Genomic DNA, 25,802 nt, shown 5'->3' on the forward strand with positions numbered 1-25,802 from the left:
CTCAGCTACCTTAGCTTTCTTGGGAACAGGAACAATGGTGGCCCTCTTGAAGCATGTGGGAACAACAGACTGGGATAGGGATTGATTGAATATGTCCGTAAACACACCAGCCAGCTGGTCTGCGCATGCTCTGAGGGCGCGGCTGGGGATGCCATCTGGGCCTGCAGCCTTGCGAGGGTTGACACGTTTAAATGTTTTCCTCACGTCGGCTGCAGTGAAGGAGAGTCCGCACGTTTTAGTTGCGGGCAGTGTCAGTGGCACTGTATTGTCCTCAAAGCGGGCAAAAAAGTTATTTAGTCTGCCTGGGAGCAAGACATCCTGGTCTGTGACGGTGCTGGCTTTCTTTTTGTAATCCGTGATTGACTGTAGACCCTGCCACATACCTCTTGTGTCTGAGCCGTTGAATTGAGATTCTACTTTGTCTCTATACTGACGCTTAGCTTGTTTGATTCCCTTGCGGAGGGAATAGTTACACTGTTTCGGTCATGTTTCCAGTCACCTTGCCCTGATTAAAAGCAGTGGTTCGCGCTTTCAGTTTCACGCGAATGCTGCCATCAATCCACGGTTTCTGGTTTGGCAATGTTTTAATCGTTGCTATGGGAACGACATCTTCAACGCACGTTCTTGTCATGTTTTGTCATTGATTATCATGTCTTGTCTCTGTGCTTCCCTTCTATTCGTTTCCCTCTGCTGGTCTTATTAGGTTCTTTTCCTCTTTCTATCCCTCTCTCTCCCCCTCCCTCTCTCCCTCTCTCGCTCTCTCTCTCTATCGTTCCGTTCCTGCTCCCAGCTGTTCCTCATTCTCCTAACTACCTCATTTACTCTTTTCACACTTGTCCCCTATTTTGCCCTCTGATTAGAGTCCCTATTTCTCCCTCTGTTTTCCGCTTCTGTCCTTGTCGGATCCTTGTTTGATGTTCGCTGTTCTGTGTCCTTGTTCCGCCCTGTCGTGTTTTACCTTCTTCAGATGCTGCGTGTGAGCAGGTGTCAATGTCAGCTACGGCCGGTGCCTTCCCGAAGCGACCTGCAGTCTGTGGTCGCGTCTCCAGTCATTCCTCTCTACTGACGAGTGGATTTCAGTTTTCCTGTTTTTGCATTTACCTAGATAATATCCAGGATTATCGCTTTTGTTTAAGACTGGAATAAAGACTCTGTTTCCGTTAGTCGCTTTTGGGTCCTCATTCACCAGCATAACAGAAGGATCCGACCAAGAATGGACCCAGCGACTACGGATTCTCGCAACACTGCCGTCGAGATCCAGGGAGCAATGCTCGGCAGACACGAGCAGGAATTGTCTGCTGCTCGTCATGCCGTTAAGACCCTGGCCGCTCAGGTTTCCGACCTCTCAGGACAGTTTCAGAGTCTTTGTCTCGTGCCACCAGCTACTTCCTGGTCTTCCGAGTCTCCAGAACCTAGGGTTAATAACCCACCATGTTACTCTGGGCAGCCCACTGAGTGCCGCTCCTTTCTCACCCAGTGTGATATTGTGTTCTCTCTCCAACCCAACACATACTCAAGAGAGAGAGCTCGGATCGCTTACGTCATTTCACTCCTTACTGGTCGGGCTCGGGAGTGGGGCACAGCTATCTGGGAGGCAAGGGCTGAGTGTTCTAACAATTATCTGAACTTTAAAGAGGAGATGATACGGGTTTTTGATCGTTCAGTTTTTGGTAAGGAGGCTTCCAGGGCCCTGGCTTCCCTATGTCAAGGTGATCGATCCATAACGGATTACTCTATAGAGTTTCGCACTCTTGCTGCCTCCAGTGACTGGAACGAGCCGGCGTTGCTCGCTCGTTTTCTGGAGGGACTCCACGCTGAGGTTAAAGATGAGATTCTCTCCCGGGAGGTTCCTTCCAGCGTGGACTCTTTGATTGCACTCGCCATCCGCATAGAACGACGGGTAGATCTTCGTCACCGAGCTCGTGGAAGAGAGCTCGCGTTAACGGTGTTCCCCCTCTCCGCATCTCAACCATCTCCTCCCTCCGGCTCAGAGACTGAGCCCATGCAGCTGGGAGGTATTCGCATCTCGACTAAGGAGAGGGAACGGAGGATCACCAACCGCCTTTGCCTCTATTGCGGTTCTGCTGGACATTTTGTCATTTCATGTCCAGTAAAAGCCAGAGCTCATCAGTAAGTGGAGGGCTACTGGTGAGCACTACTACTCAGGTCTCTCCATCAAGATCCTGTACTACCTTGTCGGTCCATCTACGCTGGACCGGTTCGGCTGCTTCCTGCAGTGCCTTGATAGACTCTGGGGCTGAGGGTTGTTTTATGGACGAAGCATGGGCTCGGAAACATGACATTCCTCTCAGACAGTTAGGGAAGCCCACGCCCATGTTCGCCTTAGATGGTCGTCTTCTCCGCAGTATCAGATGTGAAACACTACCTTTAACCCTCACAGTATCTGGTAACCACAGTGAGACCATTTCCTTTTTGATTTTTCGTTCACCTTTTACACCTGTTGTTTTGGGTCATCCCTGGCTAGTATGTCATAATCCTTCTATTAATTGGTCTAGTAATTCTATCCTATCCTGGAACGTTTCTTGTCATGTGAAGTGTTTAATGTCTGCTATCCCTCCTGTTTCTTCTGTCTCCTCTTCTCAGGAGGAACCTGGTGATTTGACAGGAGTGCCGGAGGAATATCATGATCTGCGCACGGTCTTCAGTCGGTCCAGAGCCAACTCCCTTCCTCCTCACCGGTCGTATGATTGTTGTATTGATCTCCTTCCGGGGACCACTCCCCCTCGGGGTAGACTATACTCTCTGTCGGCTCCCGAACGTAAGGCTCTCGAGGATTATTTGTCTGTTTCTCTCGACGCCGGTACCGTGGTGCCTTCTTCCTCTCCCGCCGGAGCGGGGTTTTTTTTTGTTAAGAAGAAGGACGGTACTCTGCGCCCCTGCGTGGATTATCGAGGGCTGAATGACATAACGGTTAAGAATCGTTATCCGCTTCCCCTTATGTCATCAGCCTTCGAAATTCTGCAGGGAGCCAGGTTCTTTACTAAGTTGGACCTTCGTAACGCTTACCATCTCGTGCGCATCAGAGAGGGGGACGAGTGGAAAACGGCGTTTAACACTCCGTTAGGGCATTTTGAATACCGGGTTCTGCCGTTCGGTCTCGCTAATGCTCCAGCTGTCTTTCAGGCATTAGTTAATGATGTACTGAGAGACATGCTGAACATCTTTGTTTTCGTCTACCTTGACGATATCCTGATTTTTTCACCGTCACTCGAGATTCATGATCAGCACGTTCGACGCGTACTCCAGCGCCTTTTAGAGAATTGTCTCTACGTGAAGGCTGAGAAGTGCGCCTTTCATGTCTCCTCTGTCACATTTCTCGGTTCTGGTATTTCCGCTGAAGGCATTCAGATGGATCCCGCTAAGGTCCAGGCTGTCAGTGATTGGCCCGTTCCAAAGTCACGTGTCGAGTTGCAGCGCTTTCTCGGTTTCGCTAATTTCTATCGGCGTTTCATTCGTAATTTCGGTCATGTGGCTGCCCCTCTCACAGCTCTTACTTCTGTCAAGACGTGCTTTAAGTGGTCCGGTTCCGTCCAGGGAGCTTTTGATCTCCTCAAGAAGCGTTTTGCATCCGCTCCTATCCTTGTTACTCCTGACGTCACTAAACAATTGATTGTCGAGGTTGACGCTTCAGAGGTGGGCGTGGGAGCCATTCTATCCCAGCGCTTCCATTCTGACGATAAGGTCCATTCTTGCGCTTATTTTTCTCATCGCCTGTCGCCATCGGAACGCAACTATGATGTGGGTAACCGCGAACTGCTCGCCATCCGCTTAGCCCTAGGCGAATGGCAACAGTGGTTGGAGGGGGCGACCGTTCCTTTTGTCGTTTGGACTGACCATAAGAACCTTGAGTACATCCGTTCTGCCAAACGACTTAATGCACGTCAAGCTCGTTGGGCGTTGTTTTTCGCTCGTTTCGAGTTCGTGATTTCTTATCGCCCGGGTAATAAGAACACCAAGCCTGATACCTTATCCCGTCTCTTTAGTTCTTCTGTGGCTTCTACCGACCCCGAGGGGATTCTCCCTGAAGGGCGTGTTGTCGGGTTGACTGTCTGGGGAATTGAGAGACAGGTAAAGCAAGCACTCACTCACACTGCGTCGCCGCGCGCTTGTCCTAGTAACCTTCTTTTCGTTCCTGTCTCTACTCGTCTGGCTGTTCTTCAGTGGGCTCACTCTGCCAAGTTAGCTGGCCACCCCGGCGTTCGGGGTACGCTTGCTTCTATTCGCCAGCGGTTTTGGTGGCCTACTCAGGAGCGTGACACGCGCCGTTTCGTGGCTGCTTGTTCGGACTGCACGCAGACTAAGTCAGGTAACTCTACTCCTGCCGGTCGTCTCATACCGCTTCCCATTCCTTCTCGACCATGGTCTCACATCGCCTTAGACTTTATTACCGGTCTGCCTTCGTCTGCGGGGAAGACTGTGATTCTTACGGTTGTCGATAGGTTCTCTAAGGCGGCACATTTCATTCCCCTCGCTAAGCTTCCTTCCGCTAAGGAGACGGCACAAATCATCATTGAGAATGTGTTCAGAATTCATGGCCTCCCGTTAGACGCCGTTTCAGACAGAGGCCCGCAATTCACGTCACAGTTTTGGAGGGAGTTCTGTCGTTTGATTGGTGCTTCCGTCAGTCTCTCTTCCGGTTTTCATCCCCAGTCTAACGGTCAAGCAGAAAGGGCCAAACAGACGATTGGTCGCATATTACGCAGCCTTTCTTTTCGAAACCCTGCGTCTTGGGCAGAACAGCTCCCCTGGGCAGAATACGCTCACAACTCGCTTCCTTCGTCTGCTACCGGGCTATCTCCGTTTCAGAGTAGTCTTGGGTACCAGCCTCCTCTGTTCTCGTCCCAGCTCGCCGAGTCCAGCGTTCCCTCCGCTCAGGCTTTTGTCCAACGTTGTGAGCGCACCTGGAGAAGGGTCAGGTCTGCACTTTGCCGTTACAGGGCGCAGACTGTGAGAGCCGCCAATAAACGTAGGATTAAGAGTCCTAGGTATTGTCGCGGTCAGAGAGTGTGGCTTTCCACTCGTAACCTTCCCCTTACGACAGCTTCTCGCAAGTTGACTCCGCGGTTCATTGGTCCGTTCCGTGTCTCTCAGGTCGTCAATCCCAGTCGCTGTGCGACTGCTTCTTCCGTGACATCTTCGTCGCGTCCACCCTGTCTTCCATGTCTCCTGTGTCAAGCCTTTTCTTCGCACCCCCGTTCGTCTTCCCCCCCCGTCCTTGTCGAGGGCGCACCTATTTACAAGGTACGGAAGATCATGGACATGCGTTCTCGGGGACGTGGTCACCAGTACTTAGTGGATTGGGAGGGTTACGGTCCTGAGGAGAGGAGTTGGGTTCCATCTCGGGACGTGCTGGACCGTTCGTTGATTGATGATTTCCTCCGTTGCCGCCAGGGTTCCTCCTCGAGTGCGCCAGGAGGCGCTCGGTGAGTGGGGGTACTGTCATGTTTTGTCATTGATTATCATGTCTTGTCTCTGTGCTTCCCTTCTATTCGTTTCCCTCTGCTGGTCTTATTAGGTTCTTTTCCTCTTTCTATCCCTCTCTCTCCCCCTCCCTCTCTCCCTCTCTCGCTCTCTCTCTCTATCGTTCCGTTCCTGCTCCCAGCTGTTCCTCATTCTCCTAACTACCTCATTTACTCTTTTCACACCTGTCCCCTATTTTGCCCTCTGATTAGAGTCCCTATTTCTCCCTCTGTTTTCCGCTTCTGTCCTTGTCGGATTCTTGTTTGATGTTCGCTGTTCTGTGTCCTTGTTCCGCCCTGTCGTGTTTTACCTTCTTCAGATGCTGCGTGTGAGCAGGTGTCAATGTCAGCTACGGCCGGTGCCTTCCCGAAGTGACCTGCAGTCTGTGGTCGCGTCTCCAGTCATTCCTCTCTACTGACGAGTGGATTTCAGTTTTCCTGTTTTTGCATTTACCTAGATAATATCCAGGATTATCGCTTTTGTTTAAGACTGGAATAAAGACTCTGTTTCCGTTAGTCGCTTTTGGGTCCTCATTCACCAGCATAACAGTTCTAATGAACTCGCACACCGAATCAGCGTATTTGTCAATGTTGTCGTTCTTCCTGTTTGGCCCTGTCCGGGGGTGTCCTCGGATGGGGCCACAGTGTCTCCTGACCCCTCCTGTCTCAGCCTCCAGTATTTATGCTGCAGTAGTTTATGTGTCGGGGGGCTAGGGTCAGTTTGTTTATCTGGAGTACTTCTCCTGTCCTATTCAGGTGTCCTGTGTGAATCTAAGTGTGCGTTCTCTAATTCTCTCCTTCTCTCTTTCTTTCTCTCTCTCGGAGGACCTGAGCCCTAGGACCATGCCCCAGGACTACCTGACATGATGACTCCTTGCTGTCCCCAGTCCACCTGGCCATGCTGCTGCTCCAGTTTCAACTGGCCTGGGCCCTAGGACCATGTCCCAGGACTACCTGACATGATGACTCCTTGCTGTCCCCAGTCCACCTGGCCATGCTCCTGCTCCAGTTTCAACTGTCCTGCCTTACTATTATTCAACCATGCTGGTCATTTATGAACATTTGAACATCTTGGCCACGTTCTGTTATAATCTCCACCCGGCACAGCCAGAAGAGGACTGGCCACCCCACATATGCTCTCTCTAATTCTCTCTTTCTTTCTCTCTCTCGGAGGACCTGAGCCCTAGGACCGTGCCCCAGGACTACCTGACATGATGGCTCCTTGCTGTCCCCAGTCCACCTGACTGTGCTGCTGCTCCAGTTTCAACTGTTCTGCCTTATTATTATTTGACCATGCTGGTCATTTATGAACATTTGAACATCTTGGTCATGTTCTGTTATAATCTCTACCCGGCACAGCCAGAAGAGGACTGGCCACCCCACATAGCCCGGTTCCTCTCTAGGTTTCTTCCTAGGTTTTGGCCTTTCTAGGGAGTTTTTCCTAGCCACCGTGCTTTTACACCTGCATTGTTTGCTGTTTGGGGTTTTAGGCTGGGTTTCTGTACAGCACTTTGAGATATCAGCTGATGTACGAAGGGCTATATAAATAAATTTGATTTGATTTGATTTGACGCGATACGGAACATATCCCAGTCCACGTGATTGAAGCAGTCTTGGAGTGTAGAATCAGATTGGTCGGACCAGCTTTGAACAGACCTCAGCGCGGGAGCTTCTTGTTTTAGTTTCTGTCTGTAGGCAGGGATCAGCAAAATGGAATCGTGGTTAGCTTTTCCGAAAGGAGGGCGGGGCAGGGCCTTATATGCGTCGCGGAAGTTGGAATAGCAATGATCCAAGGTTTTTCCAGCCCTGGTTGCGCAATCGATATGCTGATAAAATTTAGGGAGTCTTGTTTTCAGATTAGCCTTGTTAAAATCCCCAGCTACAATATATGGATTCCAGTTTGCAAAGAGTCAAATAAAGTTAGTTCAGAGCCATCGATGTGTCTGCTTGGGGGGGAATATATACGGCTGTGATTATAATCGAAGAGAATTCCCTTGGTAGATAATGCGGTCTACATTTGATTGTGAGGAATTCTAAATCAGGTGAACAGAAGGACTTGAGTTCCTGTATGTTGTTATGATCACACCACGTCCCGTTAACCATAAAGCATACGCCCCCGCCCCTCTTCTTACCAGAAAGATGTTTGTTTCTGTCGGTGCGACGCGTGGAGAAACCAGCTGGCTGCACCGTCTCCGATAGCGTCTCTCCAGTGAGCCATGTTTCCGTGAAGCAAAGAACGTTACAGTCTCTGATGTCCCTCTGCAATGCTACCCTTGCTCGGATTTCATCAACCTTGTTGTCAAGAGACTGGACATTGGCGAGGAGTCTGACCAGAAGACCGCTTCGTTTTCCCCTTTTTCGAAGTAGTTTTTTGGGGTCGCCAGCTGGGATCCATTCCATTGTCCTGGGTGAAAGGCAGAACGCAGGATCCGCTTCGCGAAAGTCATATTCTTGGTCGTACTGATGGTGAGTTGACGCTGCTCTTATGTTCAGTAGTTCTTCTCGACTGTATGTAATGAAACCTAAGATGACCTGGGGTACCAATGTAAGAAATAACACGTAAAAAAAACTAAAAACTGCATAGTTTCCTAGGAACGCGAAGCGAGGCGGCCATATCTGTCAGCGCCGGAGGTACAGCCTATCGATACACTTGGCTACTAATTAATTGCAGCTGTGGCGCGAGAGGAAGTAGGGAGAAGCGTGTTTTGTAAAAGTGTTGACAGTGCTGAATAAAAAATTAAAAACAAACTCACTCATAAAATCAACAGGGTTTTTCTGTATTCTTTGACAGTTTATCTCTGGTCATGGTTTTAAAAGTTATGAAATCTCACGAAGGCTAGTATCAAACTTTGCTGTGGGGTCGTGGAAGCCTTACTAGGCCTGGTAATCAAATGTTTAGCTATTTAATTGGCCAGCGCACTTGATTTAACGACAGCTCTTCTGGTCCGCTGGGTAAGTGGAGTTTGAAATGGTTCAGAACAGTTTGCCTGCCTGGCATGCAGGACTTCTGAATCAAGTGCACCTTCCATCTAAAGTGCAAAGTCAAATAAATAAAGGATCTTGCGAGCCTTAATCATTGGCTTTTCTATATAAATGTTTGGTGATCAACTAGGAATGCCTAGAAGATCAACTGGTTGGTGACCACTGCTCTACTGTATCAATTTCCCCCTTCCCTACAATATGTCAATGTTCCAATTGTTATTAATTAATATAGAGGTGATATGATGCATGATACTCTATCCTCCGATCATAGCTCGTGTTTCTTGTTTAAATGTACTACATCTCTAAAACAGGAAGTGCACATTGAAACCCACTCACATGAAACCAGAAAGTGCACATTGGAAGTGCACATTGAAACCAGATCCCTTTAGGGCAGTACTGTTCTACAGTTCCATCCATCTAAGTTTGTGCAAAATCATGTTTTTTTTGTTGAGTGTAAAACTCTTGAAAAATGGTCAACATCTATGTCCTCACCACTTCTACTAAATTTTCACTAAATATTTAACTTTCATAACTGTGTGCAGTATAATGATAAACAACCATTTGTTTTTTATATTTACTAAAGGGTTTGTAAGTATTTCTATTGACTATTGTTTTAGAAAGAATCAGCCTAACTGAGAAAAAATCTAAGGCAGGCAATTGGGTTAGCTAACTGAAAATAGAAAACTACTAGACAGTAATGTACAACATATTAACCCATTTCCCAATGCTGTCTTTCTGTAGACCTGTGTATTGGCTGGGTAAAGACACACTGAGCGTGTCAGCAGCCCTGTTTGCTGAGAACCGGTGGCGGCTGTGCCAAGGCCTGAAGGCCAAGGATGGGGTGGCCCCCAAGTCTGTGATCGTACTGCAGGCAGGGGAGCAGAAGCAGAGATACTGCACCGATACATACATGCCCTTCAGACAGGTACATGTTTAATAACAGTCAATTACAGATATGCCATTTAGAAGACTTGTTTATCCTAATGTGACGTACAGTAGTATGTGCATACATTTTCATACTGATGACCCCAGCGGGAATTGAATCCACAATCCTAGCGTTGCTTTACCAACTGAGCCACATAGGATCACACATTGATGAGATGGATGAAGGTGTGACTGAGGACCCTGGCTGACTCTTGACTCATGTGGTTCTGTTCTGTAGGAGTCCTTCTTCCATTGGGCTTTTGGAGTGACTGAAGCCAACTGCTACGGAGCCATCTACGTGGACACTGGAAAATCCATCCTCTTTGTCCCCAAGCTGCCTGAGAGCTATGCAACCTGGATGGGAGAGTGAGTCAGTGACTAACTCAAACTATATGTGAATGTGATCAGCCTCAGGAGACAGCCTACCACTTTCAGCATCATGGACTCACAAAGACACTCTAAGAATACTCCTTAGGCCTTCTCATTAAAACCGATTGTGTCATTGTCTGTTGACAGGATCCATCCGCGGGAATACTTCAAGGAGAAATATACCGTCGATGAGGTGCAATAAGATGTAAGTTAGTGTGTCACATTTGCATGCACATACTGTACACCTTACCCATTTTGTAGTGTTGTAGCTTAGCTTGTGATCTTGTAGCTTCACTCGTTTCCCTCTATTTGATAGTGTGAGTTCTCTCTGATCCCTCAACAATTCTGCCTTTCTGTCTGAACTCTTACAGATTGCTGATGTCTTCTCCAAGATGAAGCTTGGAGCTCTTCTCACTTTGGTATGTCCTTAATATATCATGTTGATGCTATGATAGTGGTTTACAGTAGCAATTCATTAGATAAAGTATTATTTTAAGAGACTTGAAAGTGGGCCTGGTAATTGTATTATGTTTCTTCCAGCGTGTACAGAACACAGACAGTGGGAGTATCTGCTATGAAGCCTCCTTTGAATGAATCAGCCAGTATGTTTAATTGGCATCAATTGATATCCATTTGAATCAAACTGGTATTTCTAATACATTTGGTTGAATATTTTAACTTGATAAATATAATATTTTGTCTGATATTTCAGATTCCAAGTGAACAACACTCTTCTGCATCCAGTCATTGTGGAATGGTAAGTACTGTATGATACTATATCCAGCTTGTGGTTGCTGCTTCTTTTCTGTTATGTGGAACTATTTTTGTAAAGTCTTATTAGTCTGTGGCTGTTTCACACTGAGTCATCTGAGGTATTGACTTCATTTCTAATGTGTAGAGAATAATATTTTAAAAACCCAGTTTGGCCAATACAAGTTCTCATTTACAACTGCGACCTGGCAGAATCATTAATACATAAATGGTGGTAGAAACCATGACCAAGAATAGAATCAGAAAAACACCTCACTAACAATATGGTAAAAAGCTGATTTTCCTGAAAGATAAAGAGGTGAGTGTAAGGCTCCTCCGGCAGTGTGGAACGGATGAGTAATACAGGTATTATTTCTGCATTCATTATGAGATACCAAATATAAAGCACACACATAAACACAGCGCTTTAGCTTTCATCATCATTATTTTGTTTCTGGCTGGGTGCTATAAGCCAGTGTTTGTGCGTGATAGAATTAAGCAAAACGGCCAGAGGGGGTGCGGTACATGACCAATATACCGCGACTAAGGGCTGTTCTTATGCACAACGCAATGTGGAGTGCCTGAATACAGCCTTAGCCGTGGTATATTGGCCATATACCACAAACCCTGAGGTGCCTTAATGCTATTATAAGCTGGTTACCAACGTTATTGCAGTAAAAAAGTAATGTTTTGTCATACATGTGGTATACGGTCTGATATACCACGGCTTTCAGCCAATCAGCATTCAGGGCTCAAACCACCCAGTTTATAATACAGAAATATACATTTGGCATATTGATGTAAGAGGCCCTTGACTCCTTGTTCCTTCTCTTCCTGCAGCCGGCTGACTAAGACTAACATGGAGCTGGAGGTTCTGTGATACACTAACCGGATTTCCAGTGAAGCCCATAAAGAGGTAAAATCCTGCAGGACACACAGACATACCTGTGTCATGTCTTTGGCTATGCCGGAATAAGTGATATGACATGCTATTGTATAAAATAACTTCTCTGTAATTACTATTACCTGATTGAGCTAATCATGTAAATGTAATTAACTAAAGAGTCGGGCACCACAAAATAATATTTATAGAGCTGTTATCTTCCGAATAAACCCTTAAAGACCTAGTAATATTTTACATCAATAGCAGTCCATATCAATCGTCACCTCAATTCAGTCTCATCTGAAAGTTGTAAATTATTTTATCTGCACGAGCCCTGGCTAACAAGTTGAATTAGCAATACAAAATTGGGTTTATTTATTTATTTACTAAATACCTAACTAATCACACAGAATTACACATACACACAATTAATCATAACTTAATTACAAATTACGTCATAAAGGAAAATGTCCCTAGCGGGCTGAACATGTCATGTTTTGTCATTGATTATCATGTCTTGTCTCTGTGCTTCCCTTCTATTCGTTTCCCTCTGCTGGTCTTATTAGGTTCTTTCCCTCTTTCTATCCCTCTCTCTCCCCCTCCCTCTCTCCCTCTCTCGCTCTCTCTCTCTCTCGCTCTCTCTCTCTATCATTCCGTTCCTGCTCCCAGCTGTTCCTCATTCTCCTAACTACCTCATTTACTCTTTCACACCTGTCCCCTATTTTGCCCTCTGATTAGAGTCCCTATTTTTCCCTCTGTTTTCCGCTTCTGTCCTTGTCGGATCCTTGTTTGATGTTCGCTGTTCTGTGTCCTTGTTCCGCCCTGTCGTGTTTTTGCCTTCTTCAGATGCTGCGTGTGAGCAGGTGTCTATGTCAGCTACGGCCGTTGCCTTCCCGAAGCGACCTGCAGTCTGTGGTCGCGTCTCCAGTCGTTCCTCTCCACTGACGAGTGGATTTCAGTTTTCCTGTTTTGTATTTACCTAAGAGAATATCCAGGATTATCGTTTTTGTTTAAGACTGGAATAAAGACTCTGTTTCTGTTAAGTCGCTTTTGGGTCCTCATTCATCAGCATAACAGAAGGATCCGACCAAGAATGGACCCAGCGACTACGGATTCTCGCAACACTGCCGTCGAGATCCAGGGAGCAATGCTCGGCAGACACGAGCAGGAATTGTCTGCTGCTCGTCATGCCGTTAAGACCCTGGCCGCTCAGGTCTCCGACCTCTCTGGACAGTTTCAGAGGCTTCGTCTCGTGCCACCAGCTACTTCCTGGTCTTCCGAGTCTCCGGAACCTAGGGTTAATAACCCACCATGTTACTCTGGGCAGCCCACTGAGTGCCGCGCCTTTCTCACCCAGTGTGATATTGTGTTCTCTCTCCAACCCAACACATACTCAAGAGAGAGAGCTCGGATCGCTTACGTCATATCACTCCTTACTGGTCGGGCTCGGGAGTGGGGCACAGCTATCTGGGAGGCAAGGGCTGAGTGTTCTAACGATTATCTGAACTTTAAAGAGGAGATGATACGGGTTTTTGATCGTTCAGTTTTTGGGAAGGAGGCTTCCAGGGCCCTGGCTTCCCTATGTCAAGGTGATCGATCCATAACGGATTACTCTACAGAGTTTCGCACTCTTGCTGCCTCCAGTGACTGGAACGAGCCGGCGTTGCTCGCTCGTTTTCTGGAGGGACTCCACGCTGAGGTTAAAGATGAGATTCTCTCCCGGGAGGTTCCTTCCAGCGTGGACTCTTTGATTGCACTCGCCATCCGCATAGAACGACGGGTAGATCTTCGTCACCGAGCTCGTGGAAGAGAGCTCGCGTTAACGGTGTTCCCCCTCTCCGCATCTCAAACATCTCCTCCCACCGGCTCAGAGACTGAGCCCATGCAGCTGGGAGGTATTCGCATCTCGACTAAGGAGAGGGAACGGAGGATCACCAACCGCCTTTGCCTCTACTGCTGGACATTTTGTCATTTCATGTCCAGTAAAAGCCAGAGCTCATCAGTAAGCGGAGGGCTACTGGTGAGCGCTACTACTCAGGTCTCTCCATCAAGATCCTGTACTACCTTGTCGGTCCATCTACGCTGGACCGGTTCGGCTGCTTCCTGCAGTGCCTTGATAGAATCTGGGGCTGAGGGTTGTTTTATGGACGAAGCATGGGCTCGGAAACATGACATTCCTCTCAGACAGTTAGGGAAGCCCACGCCCATGTTCGCCTTAGATGGTAGTCTTCTCCCCAGTATCAGATGCGAGACACTACCTTTAACCCTCACAGTATCTGGTAACCACAGTGAGACCATTTCCTTTTTGATTTTTCGTTCACCTTTTACACCTGTTGTTTTGGGTCATCCCTGGCTAGTATGTCATAATCCTTCTATTAATTGGTCTAGTAATTCTATCCTATCCTGGAACGTTTCTTGTCATGTGAAGTGTTTAATGTCTGCTATCCCTCCTGTTTCTTCTGTCCCCTCTTCTCAGGAAGAACCTGGTGATTTGACAGGAGTGCCGGAGGAATATCATGATCTGCGCACGGTCTTCAGTCGGTCCAGAGCCAACTCCCTTCCTCCTCACCGGTCGTATGATTGTTGTATTGATCTCCTTCCGGGGACCACTCCCCTCGGGGTAGACTATACTCTCTGTCGGCTCCCGAACGTAAGGCTCTCGAGGATTATCTGTCTGTTTCTCTCGACGCCGGTACCGTGGTGCCTTCTTCCTCTCCCGCCGGAGCAGGGTTTTTTTTGTTAAGAAGAAGGACGGTACACTGCGCCCCTGCGTGGATTATCGAGGGCTGAATGACATAACGGTTAAGAATCGTTATCCGCTTCCCCTTATGTCGTCAGCCTTCGAGATTCTGCAGGGAGCCAGGTTCTTTACTAAGTTGGACCTTCGTAACGCTTACCATCTCATGCGCATCAGAGAGGGGGACGAGTGGAAAACGGCGTTTAACACTCCGTTAGGGCATTTTGAATACCGGGTTCTGCCGTTCGGTCTCGCTAATGCTCCAGCTGTCTTTCAGGCATTAGTTAATGATGTACTGAGAGACATGCTGAACATCTTTGTTTTTGTTTACCTTGACGATATCCTGATTTTTTCACCGTCACTCGAGATTCATGTTCAGCACGTTCGACGTGTACTCCAGCGCCTTTTAGAGAATTGTCTCTACGTGAAGGCTGAGAAGTGCGCCTTTCATGTCTCCTCTGTCACATTTCTCGGTTCTGTTATTTCCGCTGAAGGCATTCAGATGGATCCCGCTAAGGTCCAGGCTGTCAGCGATTGGCCCGTTCCTAAGTCACGTGTCGAGTTGCAGCGCTTTCTCGGTTTCGCTAATTTCTATCGGCGTTTCATTCGTAATTTCGGTCATGTGGCTGCCCCTCTCACAGCTCTTACTTCTGTCAAGACGTGCTTTAAGTGGTCCGGTTCCGCCCAGGGAGCTTTTGATCTCCTCAAGAAGCGTTTTACATCCGCTCCTATCCTTGTTACTCCTCACGTCACTAAACAATTCATTGTCGAGGTTGACGCTTCAGAGGTGGGCGTGGGAGCCATTCTGTCCCAGCGCTTCCATTCTGACTATAAGGTCCATCCTTGCGCTTATTTTTCTCATCGCCTGTCGCCATCGGAACGCAACTATGATGTGGGTAACCGCAAACTGCTCGCCATCCGCTTAGCCCTAGGCGAATGGCGACAGTGGTTGGAGGGGGCGACCGTCCCTTTTGTCGTTTGGACTGACCATAAGAACCTTGAGTACATCCGTTCTGCCAAACGACTTAATGCACGTCAAGCTCGTTGGGCGTTGTTTTTCGCTCGTTTCGAGTTCTTGATTTCTTATCGCCCGAACACCAAGCCTGATGCCTTATCCCGTCTCTTTAGTTCTTCTGTGGCTTCTACCGACCCCGAGGGGATTCTCCCTGAAGGGCGTGTTGTCGGGTTGACTGTCTGGGGAATTGAGAGACAGGTAAAGCAAGCACTCACTCACACTGCGTCGCCGCGCGCTTGTCCTAGTAACCTTCTTTTCGTTCCTGTCTCTACTCGTCTGGCTGTTCTTCAGTGGGCTCACTCTGCCAAGTTAGCTGGCCACCCCGGCGTTCGGGGTACGCTTGCTTCTATTCGCCAGCGGATTTGGTGGCCTACTCAGGAGCGTGACACGCGCCGTTTCGTGGCTGCTTGTTCGGACTGCGCGCAGACTAAGTCAGGTAACTCTACTCCTGCCGGTCGTCTCAGACCGCTTCCCATTCCTTCTCGACCATGGTCTCACATCGCCTTAGACTTTATTACCGGTCTGCCTTCGTCTGCGGGGAAGACTGTGATTCTTACGGTTGTCGATAGGTTCTCTAAGGCGGCACATTTCATTCCCCTCGCTAAGCTTCCTTCCGCTAAGGAGACGGCACAAATCATCATTGAGAATGTGTTCAGAATTCATGGCCTCCCGTTAGACGCCGTTTCAGACAGAGGCCCGCAATTCACGTCACAGTTTTGGAGGGAGTTCTGTCGTTTGATTGGTGCTTCCGTCAGTCTCTCTTCCGGTTTTCATCCCCAGTCTAACGGTCAAGCAGAAAGGGCCAATCAGACGATTGGTCGCATATTACGCAGCCTTTCTTTTCGAAACCCTGCGTCCTGGGCAGAACAGCTCCCCTGGGCAGAATACGCTCACAACTCGCTTCCTTCGTCTGCTACCGGGCTATCTCCGTTTCAGAGTAGTCTTGGGTACCAGCCTCCTCTGTTCTCGTCCCAGCTCGCCGAGTCCAGCGTTCCCTCCGCTCAGGCTTTTGTCCAACGTTGTGAGCGCACCTGGAGGAGGGTCAGGTCTGCACTTTGCCGTTACAGGGCGCAGACTGTGAGAGCCGCCAATAAACGTAGGATTAAGAGTCCTAGGTATTGTCGCGGTCAGAGAGTGTGGCTTTCCACTCGTAACCTTCCCCTTACGACAGCTTCTCGCAAGTTGACTCCGCGGTTCATTGGTCCGTTCCGTGTCTCTCAGGTCGTCAATCCTGTCGCTGTGCGACTGCTTCTTCCTTACGGTCCTGAGGAGAGGAGTTGGGTTCCATCTCGGGACGTGCTGGACCGTTCTTTGATTGATGATTTCCTCCGTTGCCGCCAGGGTTCCTCCTCGAGTGCGCCAGGAGGCGCTCGGTGAGTGGGGGGGTACTGTCATGTTTTGTCATTGATTATCATGTCTTGTCTCTGTGCTTCCCTTCTATTCGTTTCCCTCTGCTGGTCTTATTAGGTTCATTCCCTCTTTCTATCCCTCTCTCTCCCCCTCCCTCTCTCCCTCTCTCGCTCTCTCTCTCTATCGTTCCGTTCCTGCTCCCAGCTGTTCCTCATTCTCCTAACTACCTCATTTACTCTTTCACACCTGTCCCCTATTTTGCCCTCTGATTAGAGTCCCTATTTCTCCCTCTGTTTTCCGCTTCTGTCCTTGTCGGATCCTTGTTTGATGTTCGCTGTTCTGTGTCCTTGTTCCGCCCTGTCATGTTTTTGCCTTCTTCAGATGCTGCGTGTGAGCAGGTGTCTATGTCAGCTACGGCCGTTGCCTTCCCGAAGCGACCTGCAGTCTGTGGTCGCGTCTCCAGTCGTTCCTCTCCACTGACGAGTGGATTTCAGTTTTCCTGTTTTGTATTTACCTAAGAGAATATCCAGGATTATCGTTTTTGTTTAAGACTGGAATAAAGACTCTGTTTCTGTTAAGTCGCTTTTGGGTCCTCATTCATCAGCATAACAGAACAGATATGACAGCTTGTTACACAATGGAAAAGGGGCTGAGTTGAGTGAAAGAGTGGGAAGACCGAGGAACGAAGGGCGAAGCTGTACTATCGTAAATAATGTATCTTATGCATTCTAAATTACCGCCCATTTGTAAAAGGAAAATGCAATAAATATTTACTCTGAGCTGCGCTTCAGTATGTTGGTGGTAGATGGAAGGCCGTGTTGCCCAACCGAGTCCCCTTGAAGAATGTCTCTGGTTGTCAATTGCATACGTTGTAGTAACATCGTTGTGTGGTAGACGGGCGACGGGTTGCTAACTCAGCGGCTAGGAGGTATCACTTCTGTAGTGAATAAGAGTTCAAGGTTCATACCATTCTCACATCATCGGAACAGGAAGTTATGTTGTCGTCAAGGGCTTATATAGGAAGGGAGAGGAGGGCGTGTTTGAATAGTTTTATAGCCCATGTCCCTTCACAGGGCGGGCCACTGATTGAGCAGCCCAATCAGTGGCCCGCTATGTGAAGGGACATGGGCTATAAAACTTTAACTTCTATTCTTATGTACAGTAAAAGTGACTCCAAAATGACACTACTTTCTTTACCATTCCTTAATATTGGGCACCACATAATCTGAAACACAACCAAAACAAACAGCAAATGCATCCAACAAGCTTCATGTAATAACTGTGTGCTAGGAATATGGTACCAAATACTGAACTATTGACTTCTTTAATACACATGTACAGTTAATAAGTTCATTTGTCCCCTAAAATGGGGGGACTATGTACAAAAGTGCTGTAATTTCTAAATGGTTCACCTGATATGGATGGAAATGCCCTCAAATTCAAGCTGGGAGTCAGCACTTTAACCAAAGTGCTCGAGTACAGAGCCAAAACAACCAAAACTGTGTCAATGTCCCAATACTTTTGGAGCTCACCATGTTTTTTATCATGAGTAATATATGAATATAATCAAAGCTAAAAGAATACATCTCAGAGGCATCATATCCCACTTGCAACCTTGTATATCACAGGCACAGCCAACCTGAAGTGCTGTAGTTTTTCTCCTCAGATCATGAAGCATGTGAGACCTGGACAGAAAGAATATGAAATGGAGAGGTGAGTGGAGCTTTTTATCATGAAAGGTATGCCAGCTGTATTGAACTGTTTGTACCGTATAAAGGCATATTGTATGACGAGGTGATGTACTATGTCCCGCATAACCATGAAGCTGGCGGTAAAACGGTACGTTCCTTATCTGTCAAGGTGTGTTCCTCTGGATAAACTACATTCACAGCACTTCTGATCTGATCGCTACTGAAGTCATAAGTATTTGGACAAATTCACTTATAGTGTTTTCAAGTAGTAAAAAGTGTAGTATTTAGTCCCGTATTCCTTGCATCACGCTTGTGACAAAAATCATGTTGGATGCATTTATCATAAGTAAGAATAGAAGATGTTTCTAAACACTTCTATATTCATGTGTTCTGCTACCATGATAATCGACCATCATGAATGAATCGTGAAAAATGAAAAGGATAGAGGCACAAAGATCATACTCACCCCCCCCCACCCACAAAAATAATACTATCCTCCCCTGTTATTGGTAATGGTGAGAGGTTACCATGTTTTATTTGTAGCCTCTGAACGGCATCTCACTGATTATTCATTATTCATGATTCATTCATGATTTTTCTTAATCATGGCATTATCATGATTTATTTAGAAGTGATTTATTTAGAAGTGTTCAGGAATATCTTATCTACTCACTGTGAGTGATGACTAATCATTTTATTTCTACTTTTGGGCAAAACATAATCCAAAACACACTACAAATGCATCCAATGAATTTGTGGAGTCACAAGTTTGATGTAGTCATTGCGTGAAAGGAATATGGGACCAAATACTCAACGTTTGACTACTTTTATACACTATAAGCGCATTTGTCCAAATACTATTGACTTCCTCACATGGGGGGGACAATACATTAAGTGCTTTAATTTCTAAATGGTTAAACAGATGCATTTTGCGTGAAAATACCCTCAAATAAAAGGTGACGTTCTTTACTGTCACCTCGTGTGAAACATTTGATCTCAAACCAAGAATGCTGGAGTATAGAGCTAAATGGAAAAAATGGCATCACTGTCCAAATACATATGGAGGGGAGTGTATTTTACAATATAGCAACAGCCACCCACTGAGCTGAATCAATTTCCTGTTTCTAGTTGGCAGCTTTTTGTGTTTTTAATTCAACCTTCATCTGGGTGGCTGAAGAATGTAAATAAGCTGAGCTACTATAGCAGTGCCCCTCGCCAGCCCACTATCTGACTAATTGACTGCAGAAAGAACGTGCAGCAGAGAATATGTCATCACTGACTCAAGTCTCCAGTGAATAGACCAATAACCAAGTGAAGATGAGTCCAAATGCTTTTATTATACTATCCCCAGTTAAGTATCAGGCGATGGAGATCTTCAAGGTGGGAGGTTTAGATGACTCTCTTCTTGTATTCTAGGCTAACCCCAATATCAAAAAGGAGGTTAACCCTTGATTAAACTTCCTCCTATATTGTCATTGTTAGAGCTGTGGAGCTTCTTGTGTACGGTCGTTGTGCTTTTCTGTTGCAGCCTGTTCCAGCACTACTGCTACTCTCATGGGGGAATGAGTCACACCTCCTACACCTGTATCTGTGGAACGCAAGGCACTTCCCTTTGCTACACAGAAATGGGTTAATTTAATGGAGAACATATCGGAAATGCGTGACATCTGTGTTACATTTTGACGTACAGAAATGAGGTGCTATTGCTCTGTCTGACGTGTGTTCAGTGCCTCTATAATGACCTACTCGTATGCTTAAATCTTCAACAGTGTAAACAACAGCTCAGTCCTGCACTACGGCCATGCAGGAGCTCCCAATGACAAGACCATCGATGACAGAGATATGTGTTAAGTCGGCGATCATTTCACATGATGTGAAGTTATTCCACTCCTCAATTGTCCTCTTTGGCTTGTTTGCTTGGTTTTATTAGATTCTGTGTTCATTTTGTCTTGGATTTGTATATCAAAAACACTTGCAGTGATCTGTTGTTTTGTTTAATGGAATACTGTACATCTCAGAGAGCTACACCTCCCCTGCAGTCATTAGTATAGTAGGGTGTTGTTTTGTTTAATGGAATACTGTACATCTCAGAGAGCTACACCTCCCCTGCAGTCATTAGTATAGTAGGGTGTTGTTTTGTTTAATGGAATACTGTACATCTCAGAGAGCTACACCTCCCCTGCAGTCATTAGTATAGTAGGGTGTTGTTTTGTTTAATGGAATACTGTACATCTCAGAGAGCTACACCTCCCCTGCAGTCATTAGTATAGTAGGGTGTTGTTTTGTTTAATGGAATACTGTACATCTCAGAGAGCTAGCAGTCATTAGTATAGTAGGGTGTTGTTTTGTTTAATGGAATACTGTACATCTCAGAGAGATACCCTCCCCTGCAGTCATTAGTATAGTAGGGTGTTGTTTTGTTTAATGGAATACTGTACATCTCAGAGAGCTACACCTCCCCTGCAGTCATTAGTATAGTAGGGTGTTGTTTTGTTTAATGGAATACTGTACATCTCCCACCTCCCCTGCAGTCATTAGTATAGTAGGGTGTTGTTTTGTTTAATGGAATACTGTACATCTCAGTAGGGTGTTGTTTTGTTTAGAATACTGTACATCTCACACACTCCCCTGCAGTCATTAGTATAGTAGGGTGTTGTTTTGTTTAATGGAATACTGTACATCTCAGAGAGCTACACCTCCCCTGCAGTCATTAGTATAGTAGGGTGTTGTTTTGTTTAATGGAATACTGTACATCTCAGAGAGCTACACCTCCCCTGCAGTCATTAGTATAGTAGGGTGTTGTTTTGTTTAATGGAATACTGTACATCTCAGAGAGATACACCTCCCCTGCAGTCATTAGTATAGTACATTTACATTTACATTTAAGTCATTTAGGTGTTGTTTTGTTTAATGGAATACTGTACATCTCAGAGAGCTACACCTCCCCTGCAGTCATTAGTATAGTAGTAGGTATAGTAGGGTTGTTTTGTTTAATGGAATACTGTACATCTCAGAGAGATACACCTCCCCTGCAGTCATTAGTATAGTAGGGTGTTGTTTTGTTTAATGGAATACTGTACATCTCCTACACCTCCCCTGCAGTCATTAGTATAGTAGGGTGTTGTTTTGTTTAATGGAATACTGTACATCTCAGAGAGCAGTCATTAGTATAGTAGGGTGTTGTTTTGTTTAATGGAATACTGTACATCTCAGAGAGCCCTGCAGTCATTAGTATAGTAGGGTGTTGTTTTGTTTAATGGAATACTGTACATCTCAGAGAGCTACACCTCCCCTGCAGTCATTAGTATAGTAGGGTGTTGTTTTGTTTAATGGAATACTGTACATCTCAGAGAGCTACACCTCCCCTGCAGTCATTAGTATAGTAGGGTGTTGTTTTGTTTAATGGAATACTGTACATCTCAGAGAGCTACACCTCCCCTGCAGTCATTAGTATAGTAGGGTGTTGTTTTGTTTAATGGAATACTGTACATCTCAGTCACCTCCCCTGCAGTCATTAGTATAGTAGGTGTTGTTTTGTTTAATGGAATACTGTACATCTCAGAGAGATACACCTCCCCTGCAGTCATTAGTATAGTACATTTACATTTACATTTAAGTCATTTAGTCAGGGTGTTGTTTTGTTTAATGGAATACTGTACATCTCAGAGAGCTACACCTCCCCTGCAGTCATTAGTATAGTAGGGTGTTGTTTTGTTTAATGGAATACTGTACATCTCAGAGAGCTACACCTCCCCTGCAGTCATTAGTATAGTAGGGTGTTGTTTTGTTTAATGGAATACTGTACATCTCAGAGAGATACACCTCCCCTGCAGTCATTAGTATAGTAGGGTGTTGTTTTGTTTAATGGAATACTGTACATCTCAGAGAGCTACACCTCCCTGCAGTCATTAGTATAGTAGGGTGTTGTTTTGTTTAATGGAATACTGTACATCTCAGAGAGCTCTCCCCTGCAGTCATTAGTATAGTAGGGTGTTGTTTTGTTTAATGGAATACTGTACATCTCAGAGAGATACACCTCCCCTGCAGTCATTAGTATAGTAGGGTGTTGTTTTGTTTAATGGAATACTGTACATCTCAGAGAGCTACACCTCCCCTGCAGTCATTAGTATAGTAGGGTGTTGTTTTGTTTAATGGAATACTGTACATCTCAGAGAGATACACCTCCCCTGCAGTCATTAGTATAGTACATTTACATTTACATTTAAGTCATTTAGCAGGGTGTTGTTTTGTTTAATGGAATACTGTACATCTCAGAGAGCTACACCTCCCCTGCAGTCATTAGTATAGTAGGGTGTTGTTTTGTTTAATGGAATACTGTACATCTCAGAGAGCTACACCTCCCCTGCAGTCATTAGTATAGTAGGGTGTTGTTTTGTTTAATGGAATACTGTACATCTCAGAGAGCTACACCTCCCCTGCAGTCATTAGTATAGTAGGGTGTTGTTTTGTTTAATGGAATACTGTACATCTCAGAGAGATACACCTCCCCTGCAGTCATTAGTATAGTAGGGTGTTGTTTTGTTTAATGGAATACTGTACATCTCAGAGAGCTACACCTCCCCTGCAGTCATTAGTATAGTAGGGTGTTGTTTTGTTTAATGGAATACTGTACATCTCAGAGAGATACACCTCCCCTGCAGTCATTAGTATAGTAGGGTGTTGTTTTGTTTAATGGAATACTGTACATCTCAGAGAGCTACACCTCCCCTGCAGTCATTAGTATAGTAGGGTGTTGTTTTGTTTAATGGAATACTGTACATCTCAGAGAGCTACACCTCCCCTGCAGTCATTAGTATAGTAGGGTGTTGTTTTGTTTAATGGAATACTGTACATCTCAGAGAGATACACCTCCCCTGCAGTCATTAGTATAGTAGGGTGTTGTTTTGTTCTCGCTGTCAGCTGGATCCACTGGGTGGCTCTCCCATGGGTTTACTCATAGACGGAGCACAGCTTGGACTGGCTTTGAACATAAGTCAGGCTGCTATGTGCATAGGGGTACTGATGGAGATTTAAAGTGGCTGTGTGGAGCGCCCATGGTGACACAACATGAGCACCTTTGAAAGGCAAAAGTTGTATTCATTCTGATGTACATGCTGTGAACAATGTCTCTGATTTATGTTTGGAAATAATGATGCCGGAATGGCTGTAGAGCCCTTTGGGTGAGCAGTAACACTGATCTAACTGTGACGTGTGGTTTTTCCTTGCAGTCTGTTTGACATGGGTGGAGAATACTACTGCTACTCCTCTGACATCACCTGCTCCTTCCCAGCCAATGGAAAGTTCACTCCAGACCAGAAGGCCATCTATGAGGCTGTGCTCAAGTCATCACGGGCTGTCATGGCTGCCATTAAACCAGGTATGATCCTACTGTACACAGGCAGGACAGCGGAAGCATTCACTAAACATACAGTACATACTTAGCTTGGGCACAAGGAAGGATTATACATTTAATATATTAATTTGTTCTATGATTTGACTAATATTGAGTTGTTGAAGTCTGAAGACTACCACAGACGATGCCATATCCTCACCACCGGTCATTATCACCTGCATATTAGACTGCTTTGAAACTTTTACATTTAAAAACCTGACTGAAGGTGGTCTTGTGTTTCAGAGGTCAAGTAGACAGAGATGCACCGTCTGTGCTGACCGGGTTCACCTAGAGGAGCTGGTGAAGATTGGGATCCTGCGTGGGAGTGTGGAGGACATGCTGAAGGTCCACATGGGCTCTGTCTTCATGTCCCACGGCCTGGAACACCTGCTGGGCATCGACGTGGGTGGATACCCAGAGGTCAGTACCAGAGAGAGATACAGTATTCTATTCATCAATGGTCACTGCTACAGAAAGTTCTAAATACTCTTCCAAAAAGACATATCTCTTTCCTTCTAGACAAGGCTAACGTCCGTGTCATGCCGCTTTTTCTTGGTTACACAGGGTATTGAGCGGGTCAACGAGCCCGGTCTGAAGAGCTTGAGGATGGGCCGTCTGGTGCAGGAACGCATGGTCTTGACTGTGGAGCCTGGTATCTACTTCATCAACCACCTTCTGGTCCATGCCTTGGCCAACCCAGCCCAGAGCTGCTTCATCAACAATGAAGTGCTGATCCGCTTCCGCAGCTTTAGAGGGGTACGTTTACCTATCCACAGACAGTTTATACTCATTAGTTTATGTGCTGGTGTTACTGTCAACGTTAACCACCCAATGCTTGCACATAGAAACCCCTTTGTCTCAATCTAATCCATGGCAGCAAATAATATACACATTATGCTGTTCTGTTAAGTCTTAAGTCTTATTAACCTTGGCTCTGACCCTCATGTGTCTTACTGGATGTTTCCCCCTCCTCTCTCCAGGTGCGTATTGTGGACGACATTGCAGTGACTGCCAGTGGAATGGAGCATCTCACCTGTGTCCCTCGTACAGTGGAGGAGATTAAGGCTTTCATGGCCGACCGTGGAAAATCCTTCTAAATAACTTCGCTCATATCCAAGCTTATCTAACCAAATGGTATTTTCACTCCTAATTGTGGAGAGAATATCTCTTTTCTGCTACAAGGGATGCAGTTTCTCTAATGATATCTTGCCTGTCTACATTATGCCATATATAATCAATAATGGATCGATTAAATGCAGAACTTTTCAATCCTGAAAGGTGTCTGTTTAATCTCAGTGAATGCAGTATCAGAAGCCTAACACACTAGTACACAAGTGCAGGTTAAACGACCTATACTATTTGAAGCTCTTAGTGATAAAGATGATTATTGAGAAATGCAGTTAATTAAACTGCTGTGGCCATCTTGCCACGTAAAAACAGTGTTGACTGTTGACAATATTTCAGTGCCTGGTTAATTGCTTTATGACTGCGTAATATATACTTTATTTTCTTGGACGTTTATACTATTCTCATAAAATACAGTGCAATTGAAGTAAATAAACCCCTCAATTTGCAGTTTTGCGTTCTGTGACATTTGTAGAGAGTGCTTCCCATTTTAAGATGCCAGGGAACATAAAGTGTCATGGAACAGTGGGTTGGTTTACTACAACTTTGTAGTAATACTGCTAGTCTTCACTAGATGGAGTCCTTAAGTCATTCTGAAGTTCATGTAGCTCTGGTAAGAAGAGTTGCCTTGTATCGATGCCCTTATTTGTTACAGATTTGATTCACACCACCAGTGAACTGGTGTTCAAATAAATGGAATGACTACAAATATGCACTAAATAAGTATAAACATACATTTATTTACCTATTCTCTCCAAAACCGCCAATCAAACTTTTCCCATTTCAATTATGAAGTAGTGTACATTGCAGATGTTTGCATTTGAATTCCAAATACTAAAGTATAGTATAGCATTTGTCATAAACCATGTCTGATTTAAAAAAGAAAAAGAAAGATGGTGTTAATCATCAATTTAAATACTTGTCTGTTGGCAAATTCAGTTAATTCCCTTAAACTCAAAGTTGCATTGAATACACTGTATTATCATGTAGAGAGTCCATCCCAGACGTAGCATCTGATTACACATACAATACATACAGGATGAGAACACATCAACCATGATAAATATGTCCTCAAAACCTTTTCTTACAGTGAAAGTTACTAGG

General features: G+C 45.7%; 1 pseudogene; it reads left to right on the top strand.

The window, feature by feature from the left end:
• The window catches only part of LOC124033465, a 28,436-nt pseudogene extending 3,766 nt beyond the window's left edge, over nt 1-24,670 (top strand).
• Nucleotides 24,671-25,802: the final 1,132 nt, after the last annotated feature.

Source organism: Oncorhynchus gorbuscha, linkage group LG04 (genome assembly GCF_021184085.1).
Source record: "Oncorhynchus gorbuscha isolate QuinsamMale2020 ecotype Even-year linkage group LG04, OgorEven_v1.0, whole genome shotgun sequence".
Taxonomy (NCBI): domain Eukaryota; kingdom Metazoa; phylum Chordata; class Actinopteri; order Salmoniformes; family Salmonidae; genus Oncorhynchus; species Oncorhynchus gorbuscha.